Here is a 16113-nt window from a genome sequence, read left to right on the forward strand (position 1 = left end):
AATGTTGTTTTGCAATGATTAGGTCTGCCCATGACCAGCTCTGCAGGTCTGCAGCTGGCCTTCTCAAAAGTTTGGGGGTGCACTTCAGATTTGGGATTTTATTTTGGGTAAAATATCAGCCTTTTTGGAGTTTGGCTGCAGGGAATGGAGCCGAAGCGTGTTACCTCCATGTATGCATGGGCATGGGGAGGCCTGTGCTTCTGCCTGCGTGGTCAGGCTCCACATGACCCGTGTCCCAGGCTGGTATGTCTTGTCCTGGCCGCAGGCTGCCCTGTGCCTCAGGTCCTGCAGAGCCAGAGCAGACCCCGACCAGAGCCAGAGCTCTGTCTTCAGAGCTGGCTTTGCTATTTGGCCTCTCAAGAGAGGAGAAGGGTGAGGAAGATATTAACAGGGTTAGTGGCTTTTAAGTGGGCTGCGGCCATTCCCAGTACGGTTCCTTTTCCCTCCGAGGCTGAGCAGCAGTGTCCAGACAATCTCATCCTGAGCACTGGCCACCAAAAAGCCATTTGGCCAACACTGTTGAGGAGCCGTGAGCCAGGCAGATCTGAGGTCTGATTTGTTGGTAGCGGTGTTTCCATGCTGTTTCTTTAAATAGAAACTAGGGCAGCTGCAGCCAACTGGAAAGAAGGAAAGGTGGGGAAAATTGCTCCAGAGTAAGAGTGCATCAGGATGAGGAAACTTCGAGAGCAGGTAGTGGGGGAGCAGGGCACAGGGTTGGGAACCTGCCAGGGACAGAAAGGGCTGCGAGGAACAGAGCCGGCCCTGCAGGGCCTGAGGAAAGCCTCTCCAGATCACTGGGGTCTGCGCAAAATTTCCTGCAGACAGGAAGCCACAAAGATGTCTGAACCAAGCCCAGAATAAAGGACTGAGTCAGAGAGGGAGATATGTATAAAAATCAATGTTATGAATGTCTTATCTAGCTGTGTTTTTTTTTTTTTTTTCTTTTCTAAGTCTTAGAGCCTTTTGATTGCCTTTGAGGAGCCCGCTCTAGGGAACTGGCCTAGGGAGGGAACTGCAAAGCTGAGGACTGCTTTCAGTCTCCTCACCCAGCTGTGCTCAGCTATTCCCCAGCCCCAGCAACACAAACTTGAGTCTGGCTGAAGACCAAATCGGTGTAATGCAGCGCTTCTCTCCTTGGTTGCTCTGCAGCCTTCCTGTTGTTAGATCACCCTGACACTTTGCGGAGGAATGTGGAGGCATTGGACCTTGTGACGGAAGAATTTACAGACTGCTTGATTAGCCAGGAGAGAGTTTTCCAGAATCTGACAGAAAGTCTCATTAACCCCCCGTTATCGTTTTTCAGAATACCTTGGGAAATGGGTGTGTGTGTCTGCATACACACACCACGTATATATCCTGTAAGGGACAGCTGTCATCGCCACCCGTAGCACATTTGGCTGCAGTGGGTTGACGGTGCTTGCTGTCAGTCTGCTTCCAGAGCGTGAGGACCCTAAATGAAATGGGACGTGGATGCTGTTAACCCACACAGCAGAAATATCCACTGGAAACTGTCTCAGCCTCAGCAGCAAGAGGAGATAGATCTGGTTTCGTAAACCTTAGTTCAGACTACCGTCCCTTCTCCTGACTGGGACCACTGCCCACAGCTGTGGGCAGGCAAGAGGAATTTGGCTATTTGGCACTGACAACTGGGGCTGACGTCCCATGTGTGGGATGAGCCAGCCTCGAGCTGTGCCAACCTTGGTAGAGGAGACTGAGGTGAGAACATGGGAGGTGTATTGTCCCCCGCCAGGGACTGGATATAGTGAGTGTGAGTGGCTGGTACAGTGTCAGGCTGGCCTTGAGTGCCAGAGTTGGGAATGTCGTTCTAGTTTTCCAGAAGTACTTTTGTGTATTGAACAAATAGGCGTGTTATAATGGGATTTTAAACTGTTGACGCAGGTAGGACATACGTTTTTTCAGAAAATAAGGGAAACTTATCAGGGATAGTAAGTTGGGGTTTTTGTTTGTTTGTTTTCTGTGAAAGTTGCCGCATGACATAACAGGAAAGGGAAGAAAGGGTTAATTTCATTGAAATGTGGACAATTTGTTTAAAATGTATCCAACAGTTGGCCAAGAACTTAATTTAAGCTGCTGCTGTTTAGTTTGCTTTGTAAGAATGCAGCCCTTTGGAGCCCAGAGCTGCTGGTATTTTGCTACCTATCAGCATACACAAATACAATCTTTTCTTCCAAAGTGTTTCCTTCTGCCTGTTCATAGGTAAAGTAATAATCATTCAGGACATGCTTTAGAAAAAAAAAAAAAAAGGATCCTGTTCTGAAGAAGTCTTACTATTTATTTATTCATTTATTTATTTAATTATTCCACTACGGCTGGATGAAGATTTTGTGGGGGGTGAGGAGAAAGAGAACATAATCCAGAATTTAATTTGCAAGAACCAGAAGGAGGGGAAGCTTGTGGGGATGTCTAGAGCTCATTCCTACAATCTCAGTCTGTAAATCTTTTACAGAGCTATATATGTAAGTTGGCTGGATGTTAATCTTTGCAAAGATTAAGAGTAAAGGTCATGACCTGAAGCCAAGTTGGAGGGCACAGTGATTAATGTCTCTCCATAAGTAATTTCAATAAGGAATTCCAGGGTGCCACACTTTATATGTTTTTGGAGTTGTAATATATCTCCTCCTTCATATTTTCTTGGAAATTGGAAATACATGGCTAATGAAATCTTTCATATGAAAATTGATACTATTGATTTATAAGACACAAAAGACATTTCTGTTTTCTGGTGTGTTAAGTATGCTTTGTGTCCCTTCTGTCCTAATTTACACCCACTAGATCCGGTGATCTGAATTCCTTGGCCTAAGCAGATCCTCCAGGCAAGTAGGTCATTGGAGCGGAACAGTAGAGCTGGCCAAGGCCGTGTGTTTCCAGTTCACATGAGAAGTTAATATCAAAACTTACCTTTGTTTTGAATCAGAATGAAACTAAACTAAGAGCAAAAAATGCTGCAGGTTAGAAATTAGGGGGGGGAGGGGAGCCATCTATTCCAAATTCCAAAATTCCATCATTCCAAAATTAAGTTGTCCATCTGTTGTTGGCATTGGCTGCTGCTGAAAATTTAGCCTGGCTACCTGAGCAAGTTTCTATGTGTCACTCTTACTAATACTGCAAGACCTAGTGTATGCACTCTCCTTCAGGTAAAGGAGCAGTAGTTCATTCCTGCTTCATCTCTGCTGCACAGAGGTACTAGCAGACATGCTGTAGACCCGCCTCCAAACTTATGTTGAAATTACTTGTTGGAGAAGCCTTGCCTACTGCTGATGTACTTTTGTGAGCGTCCATTGACCCTGGAGCCTGGAGACTCGGCTACGCGTGGCCGAGGTGCCTGGAAGCCGGGGAGCTCCGGGCTCTGCCAGGAGTCCAAGTCCTGCAGAATCCTGCTGAGGACTCAATGAAAACACATCACAAGGACCAAGAGGCTTCTGCAGAACGTTTCAAGAGATGGTGTCCAATTAAACAGCATATTTCAAACGTCCTAGCTCCTGCTCCTACAGCTTTTCTTACACAGTTATTTTTGTGGGGAATTGCCGCAGCTTCTCTTTCCCTCCATCATAATGAATTCTGGGGGTGATGCGAATGTCCCCTAGTTCTGCACTATAACTGATGAACAGATTTGTTATTTATTAGGTGCTGGCACCACTGTGTACTTGGAGCTCCTGTTGGGTTCAAAGGATGACATGGATAGGCTTTCAGTGAACGACTGCTGAAGTTGTGAAATGCACACACAGGGAAAAAGAAACTCTTAAAACATCTTAAGATCTCAAGTACAGGCTCAGAATTACTTCTAATAACAAAGTAATATCATTTTTCTGTGGTTTTCATGTATGCTGTTAGGCATAATTAAGAAGAATTCTGACTCTTTCCACAAAACCAGCATGGCCCTACAATATTAATTTACAGTTTGCTTTGAACTTGAAATAAGTAATTATTTCAGAATAAGGGAGAATGGGTGGGTGCTAACCAAACCTCATGATTAGTACTCCCTGATCTTTCAGGCTGTTAGATTTCAATACTGATTCATTTTCAAATGATGCAAATTGGAAGAGCCTTAAAATATGGTTCAGTGCAACTCAGGACCTGCTTTCTGTATTTGGTCTGTTTTAAAAGAAAATATTAATGGTTAAACAATTATTAATATTTTCTCTTATGTACTTTTGCTTTATTATATTAATAAATACATTACTGGATGCAGAGAGAATCCTGTAATTCTATGGTGAGTTTTTACATCAGTCTTTGATTATTGAAATATGTTTTCTTGGAAATATATGTTTCCATTGAAATATGTGTTTTCCTGCACTGCTGATTAAATAACACTGATACAAATATTCTCTCTTGTTATGTAACTGCACTTGTATCCCACAATAAACAGTTTTCTTGAAATAAAAAACACTTGCAGCATAGCACAGGAAATCTCATGTTGCCTATCTTATAACATGTTAGGGGGATTACTTCCAAATTCAGTGAAACTTCTTGTAAAATACTGAGTTGCAAACACTTTGTTTAGCTAAGTTAAGGTAAACACTTGTTAATTCATGCAGATTAGTTCTGTGGGTATAACAGAATTTACATCTGGTCACTTTTCATCTCAGTAGAATTAGCCATTTTAAAAATTACTCCACGGATGACTTTTTGCTAACACTCCATTACTTCTTCGGGTAGTCCCAGTGATAACACTGAAAACAATCTATGAATCTATGCAGACACGGCTGTGAAGATGAGAGCAGAGCCAGTCTCCATCCCACCCCAGTGGAAGGTTGTGTCTGCAGCCTTCTTCCACTGCTGCAGTTTCAGCCTGAAATTTAATCAACTTTGTTAGCAGAAAGATTCTTCGCCATACTGAATGAGGCTGATGATATGATGTGTGTGCTAGTATCTTACTCTCTCCTCCAAGCAGTGTCTTGCTTCACAAGCCTGTTCCCTTTCACTGGAACTGCCTGACTTAGGGCATGCAATGTGACCACGTTGACTACTAGCAAGGCACTCAGCCTCCTGTTTGCACAGGAGACACTCCACCAAGCCAAGCTTGTACGGTGCTTACTAGGTACTGAGAGAGCTCCCACTGAAAGAGTGAAAAAAAAAAAGAAAAAAAACAAAAGAGTATCTTCAGAAGGCCCCCAAACTGCACAAGTCAATTTTACTTTAATTCTAGTTTGTTGCTACTGCATGGGGAGATGGGAGTACTTGTGTGCTTTGTTTTGCTACTAGATTTCATAGATTTTTTTTTTTTGAGAGTCTGGATTACCAAGAATCCCTGAGTAAACATGTCTGTGTGTTTATTGTCCAAAATTAGTGAAAGATTAGGAAGTAAAATCTTGATTAAGATAAACCTATCTTTGGTGTGACTATGAAAAGGAAATATTCTCAGGACTGTATAAACTTAAATGACTGCTCTGGTTTTATTGTTGATAAATCCTGGTCACAGGAAAAGACACAAAGGATGACTGAAAAATGAAGGAAGAGATTAGAAAAACAGTACTGAAGATTAGCCAAAATATATGCCTGTCAATGAGAATACTTTGGATGAGCTCATTTAGCAGTTTGATAAACTTTATAATGACAAGTACATAAGATTATTGGAGGAGAAGATATACTTCAAAACTCAGAAGTATTACGAAGTCAAAACTTTACACATAAGTAAGCTTGTAAGATTATTTTTTTATGTGATTTTGCATGTGGATGTTTAGGAAAAACATACACCATTTTTGGAGAATAAATTATTAATTTCAATTTTGGAGCCAAGGCAGGAGAAGATCTAATAAAGAATTCCAAAAATCTGTACTAAGAAGAGAAAATAGAATTAGATTCCTGTGGCATGAATGTGGAGAGCATGTAGGTAATATAATAGAAGATTGATCAATAAAATAGCTCTTGGGAATATTGAAACAAACAAAAAAAACACCAATATTTATTTTCTCACAAGGTTAAATTTGATGGAGAAAAATAAATCTTATGTCTTTTAAAGCATATTAATAAAATGGAACAAAAAATATCTTCTATGGAACAAGGCAAACTGCAAAAGTTATTAGTGACTGTAAAATGAAAAAAATAAGATTAAGTTTAGGAATGATCATTTAAGGATAATTAGTCCAAGAAATTTTACTCAATGACATTGATCAGTTAAAATTTCTTACACACATTTTTTACAAACTATCTTGATTCAATTTTGTATTTCCCCAGAATGAATGTAGTACTCTTCTTTGCGATAATTCTTCTTCTGTTCTTCCAAGGAAGTGGAAGTTGAACATTGTTCTGAGTATAAATCAAAGATAATAGTCAATGGTTTTGCCTGATTAAGTTCTTTCCTCAACAGTAACACAAACTGATCAGTCATCTCAGACAAAAGTCAGCATGGCTTATGACATTAGCATGTCATCAACACACAGACAACATCAATTGCAGAAAGTATAATTATACCACTTCCAGTTAGCTGTCATCACTTGAAATAATTAAACAACAAAAAGCTGTTAAGCTAGCAAACAACTGATGAAATGATTTAAATATTTTCCCTTCTCATATTGCTTCCCAACACATATCATTATGGTACAATGCTCAATATGACTCAAATTTTAGTTGATGGAAGACCACATCAAGTAGATTTTGCTGTCATGAAGGAAAGCCCCCTGCAAACAAAGCCATATTTTATAGTCAACAGTGCCAATCTAGGCAGACTTTTTTTCCTGCTTATTTTGCATTCTGTATGAGCTGAAACATGCAGCCTTTGAAAAAAGAAAGCTCTTTTCTGGGAATCATATCGTGCCATTAATTTTAAAACAAAATACATCCTCCAAAATGATGAAGATCAAAAGCATAGGATGGTTTTTAATCAGGTGGCACCTGAATATTTCTAGCTCAGATTGTCTGCTGAAAAAAATATGAACTAGTTTCACAAACATATTTTGAAACGTGTTGTGTAATCTAGGAGAGTATTATTAGCACCTCATGCTCTGAAGAGGTTTACAAATTCATATTTGCTCTAGCACAGGCTCTGTCACTTTATTACATGAGGAATGTATACCATTGAGCGGGGAGAAGTCTGAAACATCTGTACTAAAAACTCCAGCAGACCATTAGACCACGCATGGCAGTTAGCCACTCTGGTATGCACACGTACTTGACCAGACTTTGGGAGCGTCTGTTCTGACAAAAAGATTTGCCCGTGCAGATCCTCTCTAGGTTAAAGATTTTGGTCCTCTTGATGAAGGAGGGTTCATACAGCACAAACTACATGGCCATCATTCAACAAGCATAAACATGGAAATCATATTTTCTTTATAGGCAGCTCTGTAAGGACACTTTTCATAGAGTGCAAGAGCTCTCAATTCCCATGTGTAAGAAATGAAGCAGGAAAGGCAGGAAAACAGACTTCACCTTTGAAGAAAGGCTGAGAAAGCTGGGGTTTAGCCTAGAGAAGAGAAGGCTACACGGAGACACACTGCAGCTTTTCAGTACTTAAAGGGGGCTTATAAGAAAGATGGAGAGAGACGTTAGAAGGGAGTGTAGTGATAGGACAAGGGGGAACGGTTTTAAACTGAAAGAGCATAGATTTAGAGTTGATTTAAGAAACAAATTCTTCACTCTGAGAGTGGTGAGGCACTGGAATAAGTTGCCCAGAAAAGCGGATGCCCCATCTGAATTTTTCAAAGTCAGGTTGGATCGGGCTTTGGGCGGCGTGATCTAGTGAGAGATGTCTGTGCCCATGGCAGGGAGGTTGGACTGGGTGATCTTTGAAGATCCCTTCCGACCCAAACAATTCTGTGATTCTATGATTTGATTTTAGGGAGACAGAAAGTTGTTAAATGGTGAATTAGGTCTATATATGATGTAAGGTTGGTGTTCTGGTTTTGTGCCAGAGTCGCATGACAGTAGATCAGAGGAAGTGTCTCTTAAAGAATGATACTATTGTCTTTTTGGTCACTGAGAATAATATGCAGGAAACTGGAAAGTTTATGAGTTTTCTTTCTTTTTCTTTTTTTTTTTCCCATTATGTATTGGTTGCCAGCAAAGAAAGTTTGCCAAGAGCACAAGGCAGAATGATTCTTCCTTAAAAGAAGCACATTGGACAACCATGTACACGAGCCTGGGACATTCAGTGAAGCCTCTAGAAAGATGGTGGAGCAAAACATGGCACAAAGTGCAGGGATGGTGGTTCCTTCATCAAGAGGACCATACTGAACACAAACGAGAGGTCCTAGACAAGTAAATAACTGAAGTTGTGGAAGCTGAGTAGCAGGTTTCCCAGGCAGGTTTCCAGGATGGTCTTGGAATCAGTCTCATCCGGTTAATGTCATAGCATCATAGAACCATATAATATTCTGATTTGGAAGGGACCCATAGGGATGGATCATCAAGTCCAACTCCTGGCTCAACACAAGACCACCCAAAAGTCAGGCCATCTGTCTGAGAGCACTGTCCAAATGCTCCTTGAACTCCAGCAGCTCAGTGCTGTGACCACTGCCCTGGGGAGCCTGTCCCAGTGCCTGACCACCCTCTGGGTGCAGAACCTTTCCCTAACACCCAGCCTGACCTTCCCGTCCCAGCTCCATGCCGTTCCCTCGGGTCCTGTCGCTGTCTCCAGAGAGCAGAGCTCAGCGCCTGCCCCTCTGCACCCCTCGTGAGGGAGCTGCAGGCCGCCATGAGGCCTGCCCTCAGCCTGCTCTGCTCTGGGCTGAGCAAACCCAGGGACCTCAGCTGCTCCTCATACGTCTTGCTTCATAGACTCTTCGCTATTTTTGTAGGCCTCCTTTGGACACTCTCTAACAGTTTTATATCCTTATACTGTGGCACCCAAAACCGCACACAGTGCTCATGGTGAGGCTGCGCCATCACAGGGCAGAGCAGGACAATCCCTTCCCTTGACCAACTGGCAGTGCTGTGCCTAATGCACCAGGGTATGGTTGGCCCTTTTGGCCAAACATACTACACCAGACAGAAAACAACCTTCCCAGCACAATGGTTGTGCCACTCATTGCTCCTTCTTGGTCAGTGCCCTTACAGTTGTAACAGACACTTCTGAAGTGCAAACAGACAAATCAGAAAAATACTGTGTTAGATGCATGCTACTTTTCCTCATACTAAGCAAGTGGGAAAAAAAGAGAAAACAATAAGGTAAACACTAGCTAGGTTTGCTTTGTGAAAATAGGAACTGAAAGTTGTGAAGTGCAGTTTTGTCCATAACAATAGGTTTTCAGTGCATCCTCTCTGCAACTCCCACAGAACACCTTCTGAGTTTACAAGCAAACTCAGTCAGAACCCAAGTCAAAATTTATTCATTCACCAGTGCCAACCACGTATCTTACAGGCCAAATTCCCTCAGAAACATGCTAGCTCAGTGTCTCAGTGTGCAAAAAAACAACCCCAAAATCTGTGATTATAACATTTAATTTATTCTTAAGTGATCAGCTCAGCCCCATGAGTAGTATTCAGAATAAATTTAACAACAAACCTACTCTCGTGACTTTAAAATATTAATAACTAAAAAGAAAAGGTAGCCTTTGAAGGCTAATTTACTGTTTTTTACTGTTACAGAACAGACAGTTCTGTAGACAGAAGTATCTTGTTCTATGTTTAAGCTTTCCCTTCTAAAAGCAAGAAAACATGAACAAGGCAGGTTTCCATCAGACGGTGCACTAAATTATATTGATCATACATGAGAAAAAGTTGTGCTGAATAAAGACCAAAATAAGTGAAGATACTGCATAGGAACAAAGGGCATAATTACATAGAATTCACATCCTCAAAAAATATAAATAAATTAAAAAGGAACAAAAAAAAGGAGTTGTGCCTAAATGATTTAATTCAAAACTGGAAAAGTCACAGGAAAAGCTGAAGGCAAAATAGTCGTGTGCATGTGTTTATATATATATACACATACATATATATGTGTGTGTATATATATATATAAAGCCAATTCAAAATAAATCTTCATGTACTTGATAAACTTACAGACAATGAATCAGTTCCAGCCAGGAAACACTCTCAGCAGAACTAATTTACCAAAGGCACTGATGAAGCTAATTTGCTTCCAGTTCTGAAGCTAACTTGTTTACAGCTAGTTCAGAGGTGGAGATAAACATTATCAAGGAGTTTGTGAGAAACAAATTCATATAGATACAGACTTTGTATAATGAGTATACTCAAGTAACTGGGCCTTTCTAAGCTTTCAGGGTGTGCTACATATATGAGACCATTATCTGGGCTATTGCTTTAAAATCATCTGTATTTATATTATTATACATTTGTATTTTACATTTATACAGGCAATATATATATATATGTAGTTTACATGTAAATTGTGTTTTGGAAAAACTACTTCATATCACTATATTTGCTGCTGGCCAGTGATTCTGGTGGGAAGACATATAGGAATGGAGGCTACCAGGATGAATGAGTATAGCAGAGGATCTCAGCACTATCTAGCATCATTAGAAGAGAGGATTCAGCTTCAGAAGGAAGAAAGATTACACAGTAATTGCTGAAGCACTTGAACTGATTCAAAGAACAAGACTGTGAGTACAGGTCATCTTGAAAAATCGTGGCAATAATGTCCTTCAAGCACAGTGGGTTTCTATTCAAAACTAAAAGGAGTAATATACTGTGCTTACAATGAATAGTGAAATTTTAGTCTTTAAAATGTTTAAAGTCATTGTGTTTTGCTTCTTTTTATTTTGTTTGCTTTTATGCAGTAAGTCTGGAAACATACTCAACACATGTCAAATTCTGTCCATTCAGAAATACAGCCTGAATGTAGGTATGAAATGTGTCTCTTCTTTTCTCGCTACATGATGAAAATAGATTTCATCTGGTTTCTATGAACTGCTTCTCCAAACATTGTCAATAATCTCTTCCAAAGAGCTATCACTTTCCCAGCAGTTCTGTAATTTAGGAGCAGAAATGCAAAGAAAATTGGAAGGAAAAGACTGAAGGTATTTTTTAACTATGGCTCTTTAGCAAATCAGGACAAGATCACAGGAACACATCAACCAAACTATTTCAGAAGTTTCCATCCTTAATTTGGGTTAATGTCACATGTTGTCCAGAGTCTTGAATCTCATGCTATTAGAATTCTTTTTTTTTTTTTTAATTTATTTTTTTCCCTCTGTGTGCTCTGCATGTTGGTTTACCCCCTTTTCCATACAAATCACATTGTCCCTGATAGCATTCTGCTAAGGTTAGAAGATACTGTTCCTTAAGAGACAGTTTAAAAAAAGACCAAGGGGTGGTAGTGGAAGGAGTTTTAAATACATCAAATCACATTTCCATAAGGATTTACTAACTTAGAGAGTTTTTAGGGCATTTAGAGTTTGTTGGAGCAGTTGTTTGCCATCTTGTTGGATATGTACTTAGAAATGGGAACACTTCAGGATGTGATTTTATCCCACCAACACCCCTAAGTGCTAAATCTTAGATATACTATTATATTTTCCCAACATCTGGTGCTTTGATTCCTTTGTGTTTTTTACAAAATCTTGATCAAGGCCCAGCAGATTCATAGCATCGTTTCTCTTCACCACTGATTTGATGGGAGGCCCTGTGTGGTGGGAAACACCTGTGAATACACATCCAATTCTATCACTGATCCTCAGCGTAATACTGATTGTTTTTACTTCCCTGCTTTCATATCTGTAACAGGGAGAAAAAGAGGGAGAGGGAGTTTCTTTCTCTTCAAATGTGTTTTCTGGGGATGTGAATTAAATTTTCAGTCCCAAAAGCTGTTAGGCTTTTCAGGAAAAATAACGAGGTGTAAAAATGGGAAACAGCCAGGCAAAATTTCCTGAGGTGGTTGAATGCCTTGCAGAATATGGAAGATCTTAGGAAATTAGTACTTATGATTTAATTTCCTTGCTTTCCATTTAGTAAACATTTATTCTCAATACCATCTTTCAAAATGTGTCAGTCAATGTTGGGTTCATACTAAAGATATTTATTTCTTCTCTAGCAAAAAAAGAAACCCTGTGATCCCTGCCAGTGGTAAATAAATACACAAATAAAATTGGAGATGTTGCAAACATGAGTGAGGGAAAGTTAATTATTCAATAAAAATTAAGTTAGTAATTCTGATGCAATCTTTTTATTGATAGATATTTGCTATATCCTGTTTGTTCAAACTTTTTAAGACCCAAGCCAAACAGAGTTATTTCTTTCTGCAGTGCCCCAAGTCTTTTGCAGTCAGTCATTCTTGACTCCATAAAGCTAAGTTTTGCTGTTGGTGGTGGTGGTGGTTGCTTTTTTTTTTTTTCTTTCTTTCTTTCTTTTTTTTTTTCCCCAAATAGTCAAAGGATAAAACACATCTGTCCTAGCATGAACATGTAAAAGCTTGATATCTTGCCCTAACGCACTTGCCTAGGGCTTTTTATAATCAGTGAAAAGAAACAGCCATCTTAGAGTGAAATTCACCTCAGCCTGCTATAGACAGCTCAGTTAAGCAGGCTGGGAGTACTTATATCTCTCTGCAGATCTTGAAAAAAAAAAAAAAAAAAGGTTACTGTAACTAGTTTAGACGGGTCCTTGTAAAATTATGAGAAGTGAATCCCACCACAGTGCTTGCTCAGACCACTTCTGGAGCTTTCTTCTCTGCATTACATTTTTCAGAATGTGGTAATTTCAGAATTCAAGCTCTCAGTTTCTTATATGAAAAAGTTTACATTGCTGATAATGCCTCTTGATTTTGTTATCAGTGAATATCCTCAACATTTTTTTTTGAAAGCATAAATGACTCAAAACCTTTGAGAAGCTCTTTTTCAAATGTTACTTTGCCTGGGTTGTTCTTCCACTGATTTCTTCCCTTTGGTCAATAGTTTACCCCACCTTATAGCTCTTGTAGTGATTAGTACATAGCCTTCCCATTACAATAATTATTTATTGGTATAACAAATGCTTTGCTGCTAGATTAGAAGTGCTGCTGTAAAATGTTGCTTTTCGTCTCATTCTGTAAAGGTATCCTGTTAATCCCAGAAGATCAACATCTGATAAGGATTTTTTTTCCTGTTTTCTATCCCCATGTTTCCAAGGATCCTGCCCTGCAGAAACTGAAGTGTTTCTTTTAGTTTTGGACAGTAGTATTGACATTATATCTGTGATGGTCAAAAGACAAAGGCAAAGTAAGATTGAGAGTGTCAACGTAACTTACAAGGCCTTTGGCAAGGTGTGGTGGATTGACTTGGTTCAGCAGCCAAGTACCACCCAGCTGCTCCCTGTGCCCTCCAGAAGGACAAGGGAGAGAATAGGAAGAACAGAAGTGAGAAAAATCATGGGTGGAGATAGTTTAGTAAGCAAAGAAAGGAAAGGGGAGGAAAGAACAACAAAACAAAACAACAAAAAAAAACCAAAAACACAAGCAATGCAAAGGCAGTCGATCACTGTCCACCTCCCCCAAGCAGAGCAATCCTCAGCCAGATTCTGAGCAATGCCTGTCTTCTCAAAACATCCTTTCCCTTAGATTTTATTGCTGAGTATGACATCATATGGCATGGAATATCCTTTTTGTTATGTCCTCTCCCAACTACTTCCACACCCCCAGCCTGCTTGATGAGAGGGCAGAGTGGCAAAAAGTAGGAAGTCTTGATGCTCTGCAAGTACGGCTCAGAAATAACCAAAACACTGGTGTGTTATCAACTGTTTTACTTACAAATCCAAAATACAACAGCATACAGGCTGCTATGAAGAAAATTCCACCCCAGCCACACACAGTACAATCTTCACCACCAGCTACATCATGCTTAGGTCCCACACTATCTAGTACTTCCCCTTTAACAACCACCCTCTTTCCTGTCCGTTGATATATATGCAAATATCATTCCATCTAAAGGCCACACTTGTAAATTTTTCTTTAAATGTCCATTGACATTTTTTATTCCAGGACTTTGGCTCCATCTGATATGGTGGTCACTCAGGACAGGAGGAGTGGCATGCTGTGTTGAACTATTGGGCACCAAAGCCAGGTCAGGTTGGGTCACTGCTGCACTTGGCTGGCTTCTTGCAAGTCTCATTCTCTGCTGGTTCAGGTGATTCCTGCTGTAGTACTTCTGATTATACATAACTCAAATCACGTGCTATTTTCCCCCAAAGTTTAATCTTCTTGAGGTACACACCAGAGCTCCCCATCCTTCCACATTACCCATGAAGTGCACACAGTTCTTTGAGTGAAAGCAATCCCGCTAATGTGTTTGCCTTTTCCCAAGGGAAGAGGGACACATGCTGTCTTTCCCAGTCAGTTCTCTGCATGTCCTAGGGGGACCTTATCTCCTTCCACAGTACAAAGGTTTTGGGAGGGGTGTGTAGGGGCAGGACTAGGTTGGTTATTTGATCCTCTGGCTACTAAATTTGCATCCCAATGCTTGTATGTTTCAGCGCTCATCTCTTTCAGTGTAGTCTTTATCAGTCCATTTTATTGTTCAATCTTCCCAGAGGCTGGTATATCATAGAGAGTGTGGTACACCCAATCAGTGCCGTGTTCCTTGGCTCAGGACTTAATGAGGTTCTTTTGGAAATGAGTACCATTCCCTGACGTGATTCTTTCTGGGGTACTGTGCCGCCACAGAACTTGCTTTTCAAGGCCCCGGATAGTGTTTTGGGCAGTAGTACAGGTTACTGGGTAAGTTTCTAACCACCTGGTGGTCACCTCCACCACACTAAGTACATGACCCTTGCCTTAGAGTATGCAGCAGTGTGATTTAATTGATCTGCTGTGCATCCCCATACAGGGACAGATGCATTCTCTCCCCAATAACCTAGATAATAATCTACCTGAGCATGTCTGTTGATCCATTCTCAGGTTACTTATGAAGGCTTAACTGCTCCAGAAATGTGTCTCAGCAGAAACACGGAAGGACATCTCTGTCTTTCTTTTTAGCTCCCAATTTTGCTCTATCTCTAGTGGTTGACTGTAAATCTCAGACCAGGGATCTGGAAAAAGGCTTGCGAATTTGGATGCTAATTCTTCAGGCCATTTTCTACTGTCTCATCAGGAATAATTCACCTGGATTAGTATTGATTGGAAGTCTCTTTCTCTGTTTTGTTTTAAAATCCATAAGCCCATTTCCATGCAACATTTTGTTATAGTCGTGATGGTCTGGGAATACTGGATAAAAACAGCCTTTTTGGTCTAATAAGAGCTGGAATGTATTACTCTTGTGTACAAACTTTGTTCTCTCCATTGCTAGATTATGATTCAAATAACTAATGAAAATACGGGCTAGAAAATTAATCAGAACAGACCACTTCAGGTATTTGGAATGTTGTATAAGTACGAATGTGAAATATTCATAAGTACTCTTCAAGAACAACTTTTTTATTTTTTTTTCCAGTTGTGCACCCAAATGTAATTTCCCCCTAGAGCATTTCTTCGGCATTTGTTTGTGAATTTCTATTAGTTCATCTAAAAGGTGTATTAAAATCAAATAAAATACATATATTTGATATTTGATTACTAAGCTAGTTGCCCCATAAATGAAAAAGAACATTAGATTGGGTTTGCCTGAAATATATTAGCCGTATTTCATTTCCATGTATGCCTGACCAATTTGCTTGAAACTTGTAATCCTCCACAGTTTTTCAAATATATGGCATATCAGAAAGTATTCAAATACATTGTAAAAGTTCTCAGATTACTGCATGAATTCTCACCAATGAATTATGGGTGAATTTCATCTGGAACTCTTGACTTATGTATGAATACATATATTAAATCTAAATGTTCATCACTCCCATCAGCACCATGCCCATATTGCATTCCTTTTCCCTTATTAAAATTAATTTCATTAGAGAATTGACTGTCATTTACCTTTGTGAATACTCAGGCAAAGAAAATGTTGAATACTTCAGCTCTGTCTGCAGTTTGCCTTCCCTTCTGTTTATTAAATCCTTTTACTCTCCTCTGTTTTCTTCTTACTTCTGACATTTTAACAGAAATTTTCCTTGACATCTACAACTGAAATATATTTCACATATGAATCTACATGAATTTATTCTCCCATATTTATGTTGTTCCTTTATAGAAGTCCTCAGACACATGCCATTTTTCCCAGATCTCATAAAATTCCATTTGCATTTTCAGATATTTGAAGCTTTCCTGATGCAGGAACCATAATTTCTCTCTGT

This window comes from Cygnus olor, chromosome 1 (assembly GCF_009769625.2).
Source record: "Cygnus olor isolate bCygOlo1 chromosome 1, bCygOlo1.pri.v2, whole genome shotgun sequence".
Classification (NCBI taxonomy): Eukaryota; Metazoa; Chordata; class Aves; order Anseriformes; family Anatidae; genus Cygnus; species Cygnus olor.